Source organism: Nannospalax galili, unplaced genomic scaffold (assembly GCF_000622305.1).
Source record: "Nannospalax galili isolate Female #2095 unplaced genomic scaffold, S.galili_v1.0 scaffold45, whole genome shotgun sequence".
In the NCBI taxonomy this organism is placed as follows: domain Eukaryota; kingdom Metazoa; phylum Chordata; class Mammalia; order Rodentia; family Spalacidae; genus Nannospalax; species Nannospalax galili.
Window position 1 is genome coordinate 3,220,760 of NW_008355775.1, and position 16,346 is coordinate 3,237,105.

The 16,346-nt window shown below is 38.4% G+C and overlaps 1 protein-coding gene and 1 pseudogene across 4 annotated transcripts in view; both read right to left on the reverse strand.

Moving 5' to 3' along the window:
• Atg10 (autophagy related 10) overlaps positions 1-16,346 on the reverse strand; it is a 369,433-nt gene that overhangs the window by 59,107 nt on the left and 293,980 nt on the right. The gene's annotated exons all lie outside the window — the stretch shown is intronic.
• LOC108491776 lies at positions 14,808-15,878 on the reverse strand (annotated as a pseudogene).

A 16,346-nucleotide genomic window follows, 5' to 3' on the forward strand; every position in this document is an offset into this window, starting at 1 on the left:
ATTTCTGGCTCAGGACTTCAACCTCCTCCTTCTGCTCATGTTCCTCCTCCTCTTCCTCCTCTTTTTCTTTTTTTAAAATACTTTTATTATTATTTTTTAATTTTATGTGTATGTATTGCCAGCATGTATTTAATTGCACCTGTGTCATGCAATGCCTGCGGAAATCAGAAGAGGGTACTGGAATCCCTGGAACTGAAGTTATAGATGGTTGTTAGCCACCATGCGAGTGCTTGGAACAGAACCCAGGTCTTCTGCACGAGCAGTGAGTGATCTTAACTGCTGAGCCATCTCTCCAGCCCCTTCTTTTCTTTCTTTAGACAGGCTTTCATTATGCAACCCTTACTGGCTTAGAAATTGCTATGTAGACCAAGCTGACCTTGAACTCACAGAGATTTGCCTGCCTCTGCCTCCTGAGTTCTGAGATTAACTGTCTGTGGCATAAGACTTGAACTTCTAATAACATAACATGCCCAAGAAAACTTGAGAATTTTGGTAGGGGACCTAGATTTTTTTTTCTTCTTCTCTGAGTTAGAGTCTCAGTCTGTAGCCCAGGATGGCTTAGGACTTAGTATATAGTTCAAGATAGCCTGGAACTCTCAGTGAGAGTCTTAGCATTCTGAGTACTAGAATTACAGGCGTGACACCATGCCTGGGTGAAATACAGGCATACACCTGTAATCCCAGAACACAGGAGGCCAAAGAAGGTAGATAGTGAGTTTGAGGCCAGCCTGGGTTACTATAAGAACTATCAATAATCAGTTATGGATCAGGGAGGGGCTCACTGGGCCATCCTCCTCCCTTCTGATCTATGGGATACTGATACATTTTGGGGGAGGAGCAGTCATTGTTTTCAGCATGCAGCTACTGGGCAGCCCACCAGGTCCATATTCATGGTCAAAAAGATGATCTTAGTTAAGCTTCATGGTTCTCAATAAATAAATAAAAAACAACAAAAGAATATTGGAAAGGAACTTGTGGCTGGATAACAGGGGTGGGATGGAGATAGAGACTTTACCTTTAGAATGCACTTTATACATGTATGAAACTGTGAAGGAGTTTGAAAAAAATATCCAGAATGAAGCACAGAGAACAAGAACAAGAGCACAGAGAACAAGAGACAGGAAGGAGGGACTAGCATTAGGAGACAGATGGCATATGGTAGGAAGGTACACTTTATAATTAGAGTCACAAAGAGAAGCAGTGTGGCAGAAGGAACATAGCTGAAGAGAAAATGACCAGTAATCTGGTGAAAATCATCAATCCATAGATCTAAAGGGAACCATGTGTCTCGGAGAGTGAGAGCAAGAGCAAGAGAGAGAAGGACTCCATGTCACATCAATAATTCAGGGTGCCATAACAAAAATATTGAAGACTAGGTATCTTATAAACAGCAGAAATTTATTTCTCACAGTTTACTAGGCTGAGAAGTTTAGCATCAGCCACAGAAGATTTTGTGTCTCATGACAGCCTGCTTCCTGGTTTATAGGTAACACCTTCACTGTATCCTCACTTGGAGGAAAGAACAAGGCTGCCCTCTGGAATCTTTTTATAAGGGCAATAATCCCACCATAAGTGCTCTTTCCTCATAACCAAATCACTCCAAACTCTTTACTTTCAAATCCCACCACACTGGGTAATACATGTTTCAGTATATGGACTTGGAGAGGTATGTATGGAAAACCACCAGGAAGTTCATCTTAACAGCAGGCCCCTGTGCCTTCCCCGAAGGGAGATTGCCCTCCAAGAAACTGTAATTAGATTGAGAGCTGGGTAGTATCATATCTACCAAAGAAGTAGACTTTTTTTTTATTAAATATCTTCATGAAGAAAACTCCCAAACCAGATGGCTATACTGATTAGTTCTCCCAACAGTTAAAGAAGGAATAACACCATCAAAACACAAAACTGCTCCAAAAAAAGAAAAAGAAGTTCCCTTCCCGACTCATTTTATGAAGGTAACATATGCTTGATATCTAAAAGCGACAAAGCTATTATAAGAAAGGAAAATTACAGGCCAATTTCTCCTATGAATATGGATGAAAATGTCCTATGCAAAATATTAGCAAATGAAATCCAGTAGTATATTAAAACAGCCTTTGCATTCCTGGAGAAAGCTTGAATTTCTTGGCTACACTGAATGATAGGAAAGTTTGGACTTTTTCCCCAAGAATAAATAGCTGCTTTAATGCTTGTAATTTACCACATTAAAGAAATAAAAAATCATTTGATTATCTTAAAATGAGTAGAAGACATTTAATTAAAAAATAAACAATTCAAAAGCACTAAGTAAATTAAGGATAGGGAGATTCTTTCTCAACTAGATAAAGGATGCCAAAAATACATACTGGAGAAGAGAGCCTCTTCAGCAAATGGTGCTAGAAAACTGGATATTCACTTGAAGAATAAAACTAGATCCCTCTCACCACGCACAAAAAGCTACCTCAAATGGAGCAGATACCTTAATGTAAAACCTGAAACTCTGAAAATGTTAGGGAAAAGTAGGGAAACACTTCAAGATATAGACATAAGCAAAGACTTTTTGAATATGTCTCCAGTTGCTTTAGAAAAGAATGCCAGGAATCAACAAATAGGATTTGATGAAACCCAAAACTTCCATACAGCAAAGGAAAACAGTCAAGTGAGGAGACAGCTCACAGAATAGGTGAAAATCTTTGTTACCTATACATCTGGTAAGATTAGTATATAAAATATACAAACTCAAAAAAAAAAAAAAAAAAAAAGAAATCAAACAACCCAGTCAACAAATGGGCCAGTGAAAGGAACAGACAGGTCTCAACAGGTGAAATGCAAATGGACAATAAACATGAAAAGGTGTTCAACCTCACTAGCTATCAGAAATGCAAATTAAAACTACATCAGGATTCTGTCTTGCCCTGTAAGAACGTCAGCAATTAAGAAAACCAGCAACAAATGCTGGTGAGGATGTGAACAAAAGAGAATCCTGCTACACTGTTGGTAGGAATGTAAACTCATTCAGCCACTATGGAAGTCAGTATGAAAGTTTCTCAAAAAATAACAATAGATCTACCATTTGATCCACCTATACCCCTGCTGAGTATTTACCCAAAGACTTCAAGTCAACATATCACAGAAATACTTGCATATCAATGTTTATGGAAGTAGTGTTTACAAGAGTCCACTACATAAGAATAATAGGTGTCCCACAGAAGGAGAATGAGTAAAGAAAATTTATGAAATGGAAATTTTCAGTTGAAAAAAGAGCAAAGTTATGTCATTTGCAGGGAAACAAGTGTGACTGGAGATGACCAGTCTCAGAAAGACAAATACCATATATCTTTCTGAGTTTGTGGTTCCCAATTTTATGTAGACAGTAAAATCATGTATGTGTCCATGACATGTGAGAAGTGAAACTGTTTAGGGAGCAGAGGGGCCCAAGGGAAGGGCGAGAAAGGGGAGGCAGGGTGGTCCTCGTGGAGTGCTCATTGTATGATGCATACTTGAATGGAAATTTTTTATTTTTTAAATTTATTTATTTATTTTATTGAGCTTTTAAAACTTCATACAATATTTCCCACTCACATTCAGACCCCCTCCCCCATCCATGCTCCCCCCCTCAACCTTACACACTCTGCCATACATGCTGAGTCCTATTCATTCAGGTGTTGGTACCCAAATGTCCTTCAATGCATCTACTGGAGTCTAGTCAGCCCATCTAGTGGTCGTATGTAAGTCATACTCTCCCTCACCCAGCAGCACACAGTCTCAAATAGTTCTCAATCTAGTGCTGACTCATCACCTATTTCTCACCTCCCCTTTAGGCCCTTGTTTAATTGTATGGAAATTTTAAAAAAGGATATCCATGAGAAAATGAACCCTGTGTATGACTGTTTTGCCTGCATATATGTAAGTGTACCATATGTGTGCAAATACACAGAGGCCAGAAGAGGGCATAGGATTTCCTGGAACTGGGGTTATAGACTTTTATTAGCTGCCATGTGCTAGGAACCAAACGGGGGTTTTCTATAAGAGCAGCCAGTGCTCTTAAATGCTAAGACATCTCTCTAACCCCAGCTGCTTATAAAATTTAAATGAAAATTAAGAGAGTCAAAAATAGGTAAGAAAAAGAAGATGGAATTAGAAAACATATTTCCACCCATCATTCTTAAGAGTAAAGCTAATGTGTAAGTTACAGAAGTACAGACATGGAAAGGAAGAGGGTATGTGTCACTAAAGTGATGGGTCAGTGTGGGAGGGATGAGCTTCTTAGTCAAATAGTGTTGTGCTGACTGGACAACCATATGAAAAAATGAAATGCAACAAAACAAAAACAAAAGCCAGTTCCCAGTCGCTCAAAAAAATCATCTGAGTGGCTCACAAAAATCATCTGAGTGGTGAAATTGTAAAGCATCTAGATAATAAAACCAACTGACAGCACAATTGACAGCCACAGTTGATTATAACTAACAAATAGAAAAGCCAATTCCTTGGTCACACTAGCCTTAGAATGGCTAAGCTTACAAAGAATGACAATATCAAAAAGTGGTCATCAAAAAGTGGTCAGACTATGGAGCAATGGTAACTTCCACATGGCTGTTTGAGTATATACTGATAGGACAGTTTTGGAATACTGGTATCAGTAAAGTGGATCATGTATACGCATACTCTGCATACATTATATACATTAAAATATGTAATTATAGCGTGATCACTGCTAAAACCTGGAGCAAGGAACTCCATATGTCCACTAATAGTAGAAAGAAAAATAAATTGTATGGGTATAAAATGAAATTAATAAATTAACAAAATTAATAAAACATAGGAATAGAAATGCATAAATTCTTGCTGGTTCTCATAAATATAATACCATACATAAACAGAATCAAAAGAATATACTATATAGCATATGACTCTAACTGTATAAAACTTAAAGAGCAGGCAAAACTAATGTCATACAATATTTCAGAACTAGGACAATGGTTATATCTCTGGGGAATGGAGAGACAGTGATTGGGTATTATTTTAGAAATATTATAGTTTTTGGCTGGGTGGTAGAATTGCTACATAATTAACAATTTGCATATTTCTGATTTTTGTACTTTTCTGAATGTATGTCTTACTTTAATGAGAAAAAATGAGATTCATTGGCTGGAGGAAGGAACAAGGAACATGTTGGTCAACAGTATGTTTAATAATACCTTCTTTTAGGAACCTTGGGGATAAAGGGAAAGAAGGAGCTCAAGAGAGGTGATACCATAGGAGACTGGTATTATCAAGGGAGAAATGGGGAAAACAGGGATACTTAAAATGGCGAGGGTGTGGAGGGAGGGTTAAACAGGAAGTGAGAGAAGGGAGAAAATGCCTAGCTAGTTTTAAAAAAACAGAGGGAATCATATTAGTCCAACAACCTAATGACAAATTACACATACATTATCTCTACATGAGTCCATGTGTGTAGCTAAAGGCTACATAACAAGAAACAGTGCCAAACAGGAGAAACTTTCGAGTTGTTGGCCAAGAGACTCTCAAAATCACACAGGCTATTGTTAGAGCCCTTGATTGCCTCCCAGAACTTGAAGGCAAGACCCTACTGCTGAAGACAGAGCATACTTTGGACACAGGATTTGGAGCAATAGAGCTGCAACTGACCTGAAACCACTTCCCCTGAAGGCTAGCTCTCATAGCTTTGGAGAGTGCTATGAAGGTGCCAAGAGAAAACATTAATCGATAGTCCAACACTAGCTTAAGACCAAATAACCACATCACTGCCCAGCACAGCATACTCATTGGTGCAGAAGTGGCACTTTTATCTTGGGGGCAATCAACAGTTACATAATTGGACAAAAAGCCCATTCAGTGGGAGGAAATTCAAGTGTGGTACTGTAAACATAATCAAATACACATGGCTGGAGTGGTCATAGATCTTAGAGAAAACTCCAAGACTATCACATTCCTAGACTAAAGTGATGTTTTACTATGTGCAAAATATGTATCCTTATATTTACAGACAAATATCCTAGTCACAACTCATCAAAGAAGCTCATTTTGTACCAGTCAGAGACTATTACCAAGTACCACAACTGGTGATACACGGACATTGTCTATGAATTGCCCAGGCCTAAGGAACATATCTACAATGCAACCTCTACACCTAAGGCTCAAGGAACGTAGAACAAGGGTAAAGAATAGAACACTAATGAATCCCTCAGCTCTCATTAATGAAACTCCCTCATGCAGAGGAGTGCCAAAGTGTAGAGACCAAGAGTCTGCTGCATGCTGGTCCCTGGACAGGATCCCTTTATTAAACTTCACCCACCCAAGGCTCAGGGACCATCGAGGAAAATGGGGTGGAAAGATTCTAAGAGTCAGGGAGGAGGTGCATGACCATATGGAAACAGAGTCCTACAAGCTCCTGGGAACCTGTTCATATGATTCTATGGCAATGGTGTCAGCACATACAAGTTCCATGCAAACCCAGGCAGAAAGAAAACCCAGCATAGAACTGGGAAAATGAACAGCAGACCCTATCTTATTTGAAGAAATATTGGCAAGGTTACAGATATATGCCATCACACCAAACTTTTTCATAGGCCCTTGGGATCTGAACTCAAATCCTCAGGCTTGCTTAGCAGGCACTGTACCAATTGAACTATCTCCCTATCCATAAATTACTTATTTTAAATCTATACTTTTCAACTAAAGCACAAAAATTAATTAGTCTCCATTATATTTACAAAGTAATCATTATATTTCATCTTTATCATCTATTTCTTTGTCTATAGTAGATTTACATAAAGCTAGGTTCCAATAATAACTGTGTCTATATCAAATTTCAGTGTTCTGTTTTCTCTTTTAAAATTACTATAATGGTATATTTTGTGCATAAACATGTCAAATATAGTTATATGGCTTTCTTAAATATTATGAGCCTTTAGTTTCTCATTTTAGTATCTTTAATTGGAAGTGAGAAAATTTGGCTAACAGGTATTTCCAGTTGAACCATTTTTCCTGAAATCCAAACAAATCTATTCAGTTGTCTAGTCAATATCTCCGCTTTGATCACACACTGACTGTCTAAACTTGTTTCACACTACAGTTTTCCTGTTCCTCTCCCTCTTACCAGTTATCCATCTCATAAATTTTACCACATCCATCAAATTGCTCAACCCTTATTTTCACTGTTGCTCTGCTCCTCTGCCCCTCATCACATCCATACCTTTAGCAAATTCTTGTTTTAATTCTTTTTTATAAATGTTTTTTTATTGAGCTTTTGTAATTTCATACAACAGTTCTTAATCAAATTTAGATTGTTGTATTCTTGAAAGATGGTGAAAACTCTCAACAGAAGGTAAGTATGTGTTAAATGGACAGCAATTATTGAGATTTATCCATTATACAATATATGTATTTCATGTTGAATACAATAAACACAATTTTACCAGTTAATTTCAATAAATATATTTGAAAAACTACTCACTCTTGACATACATCCATTCAGGTTTACTGCCTCCTAATCCTCCTTGTGTGAGAACTTTTGTCTCTCTCTCTTTGACTCAGATCTTCTTCTGGTTCAAATCCCAGTCTCTCCCTAGTGAATTTTGCACGCATGTGGAAGATTCATCCAATGCCACAGCCTCTCTCTGGCTCCCACTTCAGCTTGGCACCCCAGCAGTCATACCCTAGTTAATCAGTACCCAAAGACCCTCTTCTTCTAAAGCTATTCTCAGACCAAATTATTATAGTGCTCAAAATCTCTTCTGATTTTTTTTTAATTTTTAAAATTTATTTTTATTTTATGTGTCTGAGTGTTTTGCCTGCATGTATGTAAGTGCATTCATGTCATGCAATGCCTGTAAAGACCAGAAGAGGGCATAGGTTCCTTGGAACTGGGGTTATAGATGGTTGTTAGCTGCCATGTGGGTGCTGGGGATCAAACCCAGGTCCTCTGCAAAAGCAGCCAGTGCTCTTAGCCACTGAGCCATTTCTTGAGCCCCTCTTCTGAATTATCTTAACATTTCAGTTTTTATCTCTTGGAGAACTTCTAGTCCATATTTTTTATGAGTTCACTTCCTCTTTCCCTTGTTAAATTTAGGGCACAGACTTTGTCCCTTCAACTACTTTCTTTCCAATATTTTTGTCTTTCATGCATATTGTCTTTCCATCTTAATACCTAACAAAAATCTCAATTCTGGATGACTACTGTTTTGCCCTTGAATCCATGGTGTTGAGTACTACTTAAATTACATAAGCTGTCACATCTCATGTGGACACTCCATGTCTCCTGCACATCCTGATAAATTTATTTAGTCTACTTTTCCATCTTTCCTTGGAAGGAAGTCAATCTGAATGTTTTCAAATTCTGAAATCTTTCACTCTGAAATCTTTCCCTGCCCATAGATGAAGATACTGGGATTTTCTTTCAACTTTATCCTTCCTTTATCTTTACTATACACTGGCTCTTTTCTATCAATTGTTTTTAAATCCTCAAGTTGTTTCAATCTGGGAAGCAAATAAATCAAGGATGATGAAGAACAAACCTTTCTTTCTCTTCCACGTTGCTCTCTAAGAATCACCCTATCCCCCCCCCACCTCCACCTACAGTGCTAACACTATCCCTTCTTAGTACCTTTCAGAGGTAGTCTTCTGTCTTCTAAATGATGCCATGCTTTATAACTATTTCTTAGGCCATCTTTTCTTTCCATTTTGTCTATACCTGGGTGGCCTCATTTATTCCTATGGCTTCATTACCATTTATTGTTGATAATGTACAATTCCAAACACTTCTATTCCTGAACTATCTCATGAGGTTTCAGAGGCATAACTCTTGAATATCTTGCATGTTCTCTAAGCTTAGGCTCCTCACACCATCTCTTACCTGTAAATGGAGTTACATGGTGTCAATGATGGTGGTCAGCTAGTTTCCCTAGGATGGTCAGTTCCAGACCCTCAGTGCCACAGCTTCAGTATATTTCTACATGCCTCTACTCCCATCTGGGCCATTTTCAAATTTTGCTTGGGTTGCTTCTCCCTGGTAACTGGTCTAGCTGCTCCACATCTACTCCCTTCCAATCATCTCCACACTATAGACAGAGTAAGCAATGTTTGTTAGAACATTTTTTTCATTAAACTGTTAAGACTCAAGAGAACAGAAACCATGCCTGTCTTGCTAACCTAACCTAGCAACCACTACAGTATCTAGTAATCATTAAAGTTCTAAATGAGTATTTTAAAGGGATAAACAAATTGACTTTTTTTTTTTTTAAAAAAAAATGAGACTGGGTCTCTCTGTAGCTCCAGCTGGCCTGGAACTCATTATGTAGAACAGGCTGACCTTGATCTAACAGAGATCTGGCTGCTGTGATTAAAATTGTGTGCACTATGCCTGGCTCAAATTGATGTTCTTCACCTTACCTAATTTGAAAGTGATATAGAAATAGCCCTAAAGAATTCTTGTAAGTGCCACGATGTCTATGTTCACCATGGTGCAACTCTGGTCCACATTTGCTGAACCAATGAATGAGAGCAAATTGAGATTCTTTGGCTGGAGGAAGGGGCCAGGGCATATTTTTCAAAAGTGTGATTAATAATGCAGTGTTTTCTTGGTGCTGGTAAGATGGCTCAGTAGGTAAGGGTGCTTGCTAGACCTGAATTCCAGCCCCAGAACCCACATGGTCAAAGGAGGTATTGAAGTACTCCTCAGTGTGACAGATAAAATGCTGTACAGGAGAAACATACAAAGAGAAATCCACACCTCTTTTCCTGTACAGATTAGAATGAATTTTCCAGTTTACAGCTGTTAGTAGTATCCTACCAGCATTCTCCCAGTTCTCTTCTCATAGCCCCTTTCAGTTTTCACCACACTAGATAGTTTACTGTTATCTCTATCAATAGCAACTCCAGAAGAGAAGTAAGTTTGATCCGTTCTGTTACTGAACCGGTAATAGACATTCAATGATTATTATTAAATTAAATTGATTGTATCTGGGACTGTTAAAAGTTTATCTTGTATAATATTTAAGATAATATACTAGTTAGGTAATTTAATCTCCATTTTAGAGATTTAAAAAGGCATGGTGGTGTATGACTTTAGTCCCAGCACTCTGGATGGAAAGCTGAGGCAGGAGGATCTCTGTGAGTTCAAGGCCAGCCTGGTCTACACAGTGAGTTCCAGGCCAGCTGGGGCTATAGGTCAAAAATACCAAAAAAAAAAAAAAGAGTTCTGCCATTTCTTTAGGATACAGATAAAAATTACAGAAGGAACCAAAAGCGATAGAATAAAGAAGCACAAATAAGATGCAAGAAAAATCGAAATATCAATTATTACAATAAATACAGATTAAACTCCTAAGTTTAAAGATAAAACCATAGATTGGAATTAGTACATCAACGTGAACATGCTTGCCCTTGTGTACTTGTGGTCAGAAGATGGTGAAATCCTGGCTCCTTCTCTCCCCTGTCTCTTGCTGCTCTGTCTCAAGGGAAGTCAGTCACACAGAACTACCTGCAAAGCAGGAAGCTAAGCTCCAAGCAAAGCCTCACCATTTTAACCAGAAAAACAGGATCCAGAGCATGGATCCTCTGGAATCCAGTGTGGAAGAAACCTTGGAGAGGAAACAGCTGCAATGAGAGACCCTTCAATCCTATACACAAATGGATAGTTCAGGGCTCACTCTCAAACTGTGTATGAAACTATCCTAGCAGAGGCTCTGCGATCTGAGATACAAGTGAAAGCATTACTCAAGTCTCAGATTAACCCTGGAGAGTGGCATGAGCCATGCAAGGCAGATCAGCAGATATTCTGAAAATTAAACTGACTGAAAACATCACCCACAGAAGATGAGCTAGAACATTCAGCTTGAACCCAATTTGGCTGGTTGCCTACTTAAACAAATGGGCAAAATAAGTATTTCCTTTAGGATTTTAATAGAACCAAAGTCTCATAACCTAATGGATAAAAAAGACTAAAATAAAACCCCAAATTACTTGGAAAACAAGGAAAATCTAACCAATTCTCAAAGGAAAAGATAATCAGATGCCAATCTCAGAATGTCTCAAAATTGGAATCATTAAACAAAGACATTAAAGCAGCTATTTTAACCATGTTGTGTGGCAATTTAGGAAGGAGTGAAAAGATAAAGGTTCTCAAAAGAAAAAACAGAAAGAAAAAAAGCTTTAGAAAAATCTGAACTTAAAACTTACTAGGTGGGCAGAACAGCAGAATTAAGATGCTAATGGATATAGTCAGAGCACCTGAATGTAGATCAACAAAATTATACAATATGAAGAAAAGAAAGATTAAAAAATAAATAAATGAATAGGACTTGTGGGAAGGTATAAGAAGGCACAAGTCTATTCATGTCTCCAGAAAAAAGGTAAAGAATATTCTCAAACTACAGATCAGTACCTTTCATGAAAAAGAATGCAAGCAACCTCAACCAAATATTAGCAAATCAGTGCCAGCAATATATTTAAATAATATATCATTAACAATGGGAATTTATGCCCCAATTAGCAAACTTTGTCTAATATTAAAAACTAATAAAAATAACTCATATCAGTAAACTAAAAGATAATCTAATATTTTACTAGCTGTATAAAACATATGATAAATTCAATATCCATTCATAATTTTTTTTTTTTTTTTTTTTTGTCTTTTTGAGACAAGGTTTCCCTGAAGCCGCAGCTGGCCTGGATTTGCTAATGTAGACCAGGCTGGCCTCAAACTCACAAAAATCCGTCTGCCTCTGCCTCCCGAGTGCTGGGATTAAGGGCGTGCGCCACCACTCCCAGCTAAACAAATTTGAGTAAGTTAGGAAAGGAGGGAATTTCCTTAAAGATGATTGAGAAAAGAGGGGAAAGGAAATAAAAACATGGAGAATAAAATATATATTTTATTTACACACTGAAAGTCTTATTCGATGTCATTTCTTCCAAGTTTTCGCTTTAGATCCTACCAAATCTCAACTAATATTTCAGCAGGATCTATAGATCGATCCATGTTATTGAAAATAATAAGATTTCATTCTTTCTATGGTTGAGTAGTATTCTGTTGTGCTTATTTATCACATTTTCCATATCCATTCACCAGTAGGTGGACATTGAGACTTTGTGAGAGTTCAGGAGTCTTTTCGACAAAGTGATTTCATCCTTGTTGATATATACCCAGGAGTGGGGTTGTTGAATCATATCAGAGTTCTACTTTTAATTTTTTTGAGGAACCGCCATACATTTTCCTATAATGCCTAAACTAATTTCCACTCCCCTACACATCAGTATGCAAGATTTACCCTTTCTCCTCACCAGCAATTGGAATATTTGCTCTTTTTAATAATAGCCACACATTCTTACCAGAGATTATCATATTAAGTGAAGGATGGCAGGCACAGAAAAAAAAAAGTACCACACAATCTCACTGACACTAGAATCAAAAGAAGTTCAGCTCATAGAAATTTAAAGCAGAATGGTGGTTTCCATAGGGGATAGGCGGATAAAGAGAGGTTGACCAGTGGGTACTAAGATATGGTTAGATGGGTTCAGGAAGTACTGGTGTTGTATTAGGGTGACTAAGAAAACAGTAATGTACTATACATTTCAAAAAGGTAGAAGAAAAGATTTATAAAGTTTTCTATAAAGATGTGATAAATGAGAAAATAAATATTTAACCTGATTTAAACATTACACAATATATATGCATCATAACACTATGTTACATTCCATTAATATGTACATTTTGTTTTATGTATCTCTTAAAAGTAAGTTTAAATTAAAAAGTATTATCAGGCTAATTCTAAAATTTATATAGAAAGGCAAAAGAGCTAGCAAAGGTAATAGTGGATACTATTCTGAAATATAGAAACAAAGTTGCACACTTTATACTCTGATATCGCGATTTAATACACAGCTAAATAACCAAGACATATGGTATTGGTTAAAGGATTAAAAGAATGTATCAACTGAAAAGAACAGAGAGTCCAAAAATAGGTCTACTCAAATATGATTGATTTCCAAAAGATGTGAAGGCAACTCAATCAGGAAAGCATAGTCTTGGTCTGGGACACTGTACATTCACAGGTGAAAAATCAAACAAAAAACCTGAGCATATAGTTCACAGCTTATACAAAATTAACTGAATGCTAGCTAGGCGTGATGGCGCATGCCTTTAATCCCAGCACTTGGGAGGCAGAGGCAGGCGGATCTCTGTGAATTCAAGGCCAGCCTGGTCTACACAGTGAGTTCCAGGACAGCTGGGGCTACAGGGAGATCCTGTCTCAAAAAGACCAAAAAAAAAAAAAAAATTAATGCTGATGACAGACATGCTTATAAAACGAAACCATGGGCTATGTAGCACAATGCACATGGCACTGTGTTTAGCCTCATCACTGCAAATGAAACAAACAAATGAAATGTGCACACAAAAAACCTATGTGACTTTGAGTCAGGGAAATATTTCTTAGCTATGATACCAAAATCTAGCATATAATTTTTCTCATAAATTGAACTTTAAATGAATTAAATTTTTTTTTGCTCTGTGAAAAGCACTGCTTAATGGAATAAAAAATAAGTCACATGCTGGAAGAACATATAGACATCACATATGTAGCAAAAGACTTGTGTTTAGAATATGCAAAAAAAATTCAGACCAAACAATATTCAAAAATTCAGTACAGGAGTGTGCAAGATATTTGAAAAGCTGTTTTACCAAAGAAAACTAATAAGGCCACCATGTATATGAAAAGATGTTCACCATTATCAAGCATTAGGTAAATGCAAAACAGAAGCACACAATCATAACTGCTACACAGCTATGGGTATGCCTAAGATTAGTGAGTGAACCTAGAAAGGGCTGGGGATGATGGGGAGCAATTGTAACTTCAGAAGCTGCTAGTGGGCAACAAAATAGGTCAGGTATTTTGGAATATATTCAGGTATTTTCTTATAAATATTTAACATATTGACCAGTAATCTTATTCCTATGTAGTTACCCAAGAAAAAGGAGAACATATACAACCCAAAATCCTGTAATGCAATGTTTATAGTGGTTCCAGTCTTTGTTAGTTATTACAGGATCTCACTGTGTAGTTTAGCATTACCGTAAATCAGCCTCCCAAGTATTGTCCACTACAGGTGTGTCTCACCAGACTTGGCTTAGTAATTTCATTCTTTTTTTTTTTTTTCCCATTTTTCTCTGTGTTTTTTTTTTGTATTTTTTTAAAATTTATTTTATGTTTTTCCTGTTTATATAAGGTGTGCACTTTTATTAAACTGGTCTTAAGTCAGTGTACAAGCAAGCCTCACACCTCAACTCACTTCCAGGGAAATCAAAAGCCTCCATACCTCAAATTGGGGGGACAAAAAGAGACCGGCCAAGATTGCTGAGCATTCAAAAATATAAACAAAAATTAAAAAGTAATAAGGTGGAAGATTTAAAAAAAATTTTGTAGTACATAATTTACACAAAAGTGATGCTGTCTCCTCCCCTGCATAAACTCAGGGTGTGGACTGGGCCATCCTCCTTTTAAGAATGGGGGTGGGTTTTGGGAGGGATTTCCTGTAAACAGGGATACTTGGAATAACTATTTAAAAAATTGTACAATCAAAGTCCTAGTCACATTGTAGAATTTGGGGATGCTTGCTCCAACCAATTGCTGTTGCCAGTTTAAATCCACCAAAACAGTTCAAAACCACCAAAACAAAAAGACAAAAATTTTTTTTTAATTAAAAAAAAGCCACGCCAATGTTGTCTTGTTTTGTTTGTTTTTTTTTTTTTAATTGCTTGAGTCAGGTTTTGTCAAGAAAGGGTGTAACAGCTCATTCAGTAACAGTCTGCTTTAGAAGCATTTGCGGTGGACGAGGGAGGGGCCAGGCTCACTTACTCCTGCTCGCTGATCCACATCTGCTGGAAGCTGGTCAGCGAGGCCAGGATGGAGTTGCAGATCCACAAGACGCACTTGGCTCAGGGGTAGTGATGATCTTGGTCTTCATGATGCTGGGAGTCAGAGCAGTGATCTCCTTCTGTATCCTGTCTGTGATGCCAGGATACATGGTGGTGCCACCAGACAACACTGTGTTGGCATAGAGATCTTTGCAGATGCCGACATCATATTTTATGATAGAATTGAAGGTAGATAGTGGATACCACAGGATTCCATGCCTAGGAAGGAAGGCTAGAAGAGTGCCTCTGGGCAGTGGAAGCACTTGTTAGCAGTGATGACTTGGCCACCCCTCAGCTCATAGCTTTTCTCCAGGGAGGAGGACGATGCAGCAGTGGCCATCTCTTGCTGGAAGTCCAGGGTGGTGTAGCACAGCTTCTCCTTGATGTCACACAGGATTTTCTGCCAAGCCATGGTGATAAAGCTGTCATCACGCTGGGTCAGGATCTTCATGAAGTAGCCTGTCAGTTCCTGGTCAGCCAGGTCCAGATTCAGGATGGCCGAGAGCGTAGCCCTCATAGATGGGTACAGTGTGGGTCACTTCATGGCTGGACTCCATCATGATGCCAGTGGTACGGCCAGAGGCGTACAGGGACAGCACAGCCTGGATGGCTACTTCCATGGCTGGGGTGCTGAAGGTCTCAAACATGATCTGAGTCATCTTTTCACAGCTGGCCTTGGGGTTCAGAGGGTCCTTGGTGAGTAGCTCAAGGTGCTCTTTGGGGTCCCACGCAGTTTGTTGTAGAAGGTGTGGTGCCAGACCTTCTCCACAATGCTGTGTGGATGGGTACTTCAGGGTCAGGATGCTGCTCTGCTCTGGGCCTCTTCACCTATGTAGGAGTTGTTCCGGCTCATGCCCACTATCACGCCCTGGTGCCATGGGTGGCCCACAATGGACAGGAAGATGGCCTGGGGAGCATTCATGCTGGAGCCATGGTCGACCACAAGCACAGCGATATTGTCATCCATGGCAAACTGGGTGGCAGGTGTGGACCAGCAGAGGAGCAGATGCAGAGGATCTAGACCCGTGGGGTGGGCAATCTTGGTTTATTTTTGAATCGGGGTCTCGGGATAGCTCAAATTGTCCTGAAACTCACCATGTAGATTAGGCTGGCCTCAGTCTCAGAGATCTGCCTGCCTCTGCCTATGGAGTGCTGGGATTAAAGGTGTATGCCACCACACAAGGCAGTAGTTTCATTATTTTAAATTTATTTATTAATGATTTATTAAAGTTTTGTGAATGTCATGCAATATATTTTGATTGTATTTAGATACTCTCCCCCTATCTGCACTCCCTCCTTACTATCCCACACCCAATTTCATGTAGTCTCTCTCTATATAGACCTATAGAGTCAAATTTGTATCCACAAATGATCTTCTACCAGAGACTGGTCAATCTACCAAGGGCCTCACCCTTAAAGTTGAAACTGACTTCCC